Below are 4,647 nucleotides of genomic sequence, written 5' to 3'. Positions count from 1 at the left end.
AGGCTTAAGGAAGCTATTCAGCCCATGGCTCGACACTTGCTCGACAGCTTATATGTCGAGATTTAAGAAATTCAGAATTTTGATATGATTTTTTGGAATCCGTGATTATGTGTTTAGGTCTTCTTTTCTCATAACCCTAAACATATAAAATGATTATTTTAAGGGCCGTCAAGTAATTCACAAGTTGCACAAGCATTGAGCAAACTCTGTTCAAGCAAATTGTGACCGGAGACGAAGTTCTTACCCTTAGTTCATCTCTTTCTCTTGAAGAAGTTGCTATGTATGTGCACCGTAGGGTTTTGTAACCAAGCATCTTCTTGATCTTCATCGTGTGGATGAACTAAAGAACTTTGCAGCCAACAACCTTCTTAGTTGGTGATTGAAATCACATACTGGGATCTGTACAATTTGTTAGTCACGTACTTGGGAGCCGTGCATCAAAAGGGGGAAACTGTCACTACAGAACAAGTCCAATTGGGTATTGGGGTAAGGGTTCAACTGTAGGTTGGTAAGGTACTTGGGATTCCTTTACTTGAAACCACCGTTAGGTTTTCTCCATTCGTAAACAAATCGCCGTGTCATTTATTTTCCATTGCATAATTAGTTTATTGGTGATTTGTTTGTGTTACCACGCCTTTACATGTTAATTTGATTAATTAAGAACTTGGCTAATTAATTAATTAATTCAATCACAAGAGGTCAATTCATTTTTGGCCTATTAAGGGGTATTAGAGCAGGCACACTCTTATTAGGGTTTAATCTTTGTTGTGTTGATCCATTGACCCCTATTTTTCATGGATAGAGGACAATCATTAATCATACCTCCTTTATTTGATAGCACTAACTATGCATACTAGAAAGTACGCATGCGAGCTTTCTTGCAATCTTTAGATGAGAAAGTGTGGCAAGCTGTGGAGATTGGCTGGACTAAGCCTACAGAAGCGCCGATTGACTGAGATGATGCCAAGATCAAGGTAGCAAACTTCAACAGCAGAGCATTGAATGCGTTGTTCAGTGCGATCACCAATGAGGAGTTCAAGAAGACATCCTCAACTGAAACTGCCAAGGAGGCTTGGACCATCCTCTAGACAACCTATGAGGGAACTAAGGCTATCAAAGACTCAAAGCTTTAGAGGCTTACTACATGAGGAGTTCAAGAAGACATCCTCAACTGAAACTGCCAAGGAGGCTTGGACCATCCTCTAGACAACCTATGAGGGAACTAAGGCTATCAAAGACTCAAAGCTTTAGAGGCTTACTACATGCTTTGAAGAGATTAAGATGGAGGAGGATGAGTTGTTCGACGAGTTCTATGCCAAGCTTAAGGACATAGTGAACTCAGCCTTCAATCTTGGGGAAACCATTCCTAAACCCAAGATTGTAAGGAAGGTGCTCAGATCTCTACCCGAGAGATTCCATGCCAAGATCACGACAATAGAGAAATCAAAGGATATTGACAAGATTCTTTTAATTGAGCTGGTTGGAAACTTGTAGACCTACGAGCTAGGATTGACAAGGATTGGCAAGACGGGTAATGGGAAGAGCATGGCACTGAAGGCCAACAGCAGTGAGGCAGATAAGTCTTCAGATGATGAAGATTCCAAGATGAAGTCCTACATCACCAAGCAGTTCAAGAAGTTTATGAAGAACACAAATGGAAAGGGCTTCGATGAGGACCGCAGGCAATCCAGTTCTTCTCAGTTTAAAGGCCAAGACAAAGGGAATAAGGATGCTAAGGAAGATGGTCAATACACTATTCCTGCAAGACCTAAGTGCTTTGGGTGTCAAGGCTTCAGTCACATGAAACATGAGTGTCCTACATATCTCAAGAGCATTGGGAAGAGCAAAGCACTTGCTGCTACCTTGAGTGACACCGAGCCTGAGGATGATTCTGACAATAAGGATGACGGAATCTTGAATGCCTTCACTGCCACTATTAATCCTACTGATGGGATTGTTGAAGATGTGGTTGAAGAAAAGGAATTGGTGGAATCCAAGTTTGAGAAGATGGATGATCAAGATGACATCCATACAGCCTATGAGAAACTGTACAAGCTTTCTGAGAAGCATGAGAAACTATATAGGCTAACCACCAAAAAGCTCAATGATGTGGAACTTGACTGTAAGGAGCTTTTCACAAAGTTTGATGAGGCTAATCAGACTATTGGAGCATTGAGGTTCGAGAACACTTTTCTGGTTGAGAAGACCAAGAAACTTGAAGCGGAGCTATTTCAAGTCAGAGCTCAATTGGAGAGGACTTCAAGTGCAAAGCTTGATGAGATGCTCAGCCTTTAGAAATCTGCTTCTAACTGAACAGGTTTAGGGTATGGTCTCTTTTCCTCTAATATTGCTTCTTCTAGTACTACTATTTTTGTTCCTCCTGCTAATAATGTTAAAATTGAGAATAATGAGATTAAAACTAAATTAGCTAGTGAGAACATAGACAAAGGTAAATCTATCTTAGGAGTACCCCCTAAGCAAGATAAGAATGAAGCTAAGAACCCTAGGGCTAAAAAGGCTAACTTTCAAAAGCCTAAACAGAAGAAGTAGCATCTTTGTCACCATTGTGGAATTGCCGGTCATACTCGACCAAATTGCTACAAGTGGCTAGCCACTTAACAAAGCAACGGCAAGACAGCATCTGGGAACCAGAACCAGCTTCAATCCTCTCTTGCTCGCTTTGGAGATTTTCTCAAAGCCCTCATGTTCCTTTTGAACTTGAACGGTTTTAATTCTTCCCCTTCACTGCCGATTCAAGGGTTTAATCAAAGGAAAGGTTCTTCTAGGGTGTGGAAGGAAAAAGGATCCAAGTGATTCTGTCACTTTTCTCTCTCTTTTCTTGTTTTTGTGTGTGCATTACTTACGTGTTTTGCTTTCATGTTTTGAGTCAGTCTAGTTTTTATGCTTTGGTTGTTTAACATGTTTTTTTTTAAGTTATTTTCTTTAGTTTTTCTTTGTTTTGTTTTTCATATAAAAAAAATGAAAAATTAGAAAAATACAAAAACAATGTGTTTTGTGTACATTGGTACTTGTGTACCTTGGATGGCCATTGAAACAAAGTCTTCTAAAATTTGTATCTCTTGTAGCTTAGATGAGCATCTCCATGCACAACTAAGCAAATGAGGTTTGTGGCTCATATTTGGGATGAGTAAGATTAAGTTATCTCTTATACTTAACACTCATATCACTCTTTTTGACAGGAAGGACTAGAAAATCCTAAGAGAAAGGCATAAATAACCATCTCACCACTATTGCCCGCCAATCATAATATGACACTTATATGCTTCGGAAAGGCATAAATAACCATCTCACCACTATTGCCCGCCAATCATAATATAACACTTATATGCTTCGGCATAGCAAAAGTGCAGTGTCAATGACATTTGTGTGCTTAGGCATAGCAAAATTGGAATGTCAAATATCATTGGGTATTTCTTTTCTCTCTCTTATATGCCCATGTATGATATGCTTAAAAGAAAAAATATGCAAAGAAAAATCAAAAGCAAAAAGATCAAAAATGCTTTAAAAATGATTGCTAGCATGTATTGTAGGAGATGTGGGAGTTATAGGATGTACCTCGAAGGTGATAGTCTCCATCAAGTAGTTATGATTGCGTGTGAGTTAAAGTAATTTTCTCATATCTCAAATCGTCATAAAATATATACAGTTATGCAATCTTGCGATGTTTTTCACATACAACACGCAATATTCTTTACTACTTTTGATACATGTAGGTACAATGTGATTTGGCCATCACAAGATTTTACATTTGTTAATGTATGCTCACTAAACTGTCTTGACTTGTTTTTGGAATATAAAATTGGTGAGACTTGTTTAGTGTGTGTGTGTGTGTGTGTGTGTTTTTGAGATCCATGTGCTTAAAAATCTTTGTTGAATTGAAAGCATAATATGCTGTTTGGATCATTGGTTGAGTTGCATGCTTGATTGCATTCATATCTGTGTTTTTCTCTTCTCGAAATTTTTTTTTGAAAAGCTGGCTCGACACCTCCTCGATAGCTAGCTATCTGTCGAGCTTCCTAAGCTTTTTCTTATCGCAATCTCGCCAGCACCTCGACACCTTGTGGATCGATAGAGAAAGTTTCTGTCCCCTCGATAGCTTCTCGACACCTGGTGGATCGATAGAGCTTCATCTCTTGCTTTTGGTGTTTCTTTCCTCGACAGCTTCTCGACACATGATCTGTCGATGTTGTTTTTCTCGACACCTACTTGACAGATTCCTCAACACCACCTAGACACCTCATTTGTCGAGATTTACTGAAGGTTCTATTTAAGCTCCTTGTGCGATCCGCCTATCATTTTCTCGATATCTCTCTCGATTGATCTCTGTTTTCTCTCCCAAACACTCTCTTCTCTCCCTCAAATTTGTTCTAAGGTTTCTTCAAGCTTCACCAAGCTTTTCTTCACGTGGTAAGCTTCTATTCTCTTGCATTTCATGCATTCACGTTTTTGAAACCTAAGTTCTGGGATATTTTCAAAATTGATGAGATATTGTTGAAATTTTGGGTTAATTTTTTGAAGATTTGATCTTAAAAACTTCATGCATTGCATTACATTTGCAATTATAACAGTATTATCATGCATTAGATGTGTGCAATCTCTTTGAGTGTTGATAGGATTGGATTGGGC

The sequence above is a fragment of the Quercus robur genome, chromosome 11, assembly GCF_932294415.1.
Source record: "Quercus robur chromosome 11, dhQueRobu3.1, whole genome shotgun sequence".
Taxonomy (NCBI): domain Eukaryota; kingdom Viridiplantae; phylum Streptophyta; class Magnoliopsida; order Fagales; family Fagaceae; genus Quercus; species Quercus robur.
This window is presented reverse-complemented; position numbering follows the sequence as displayed.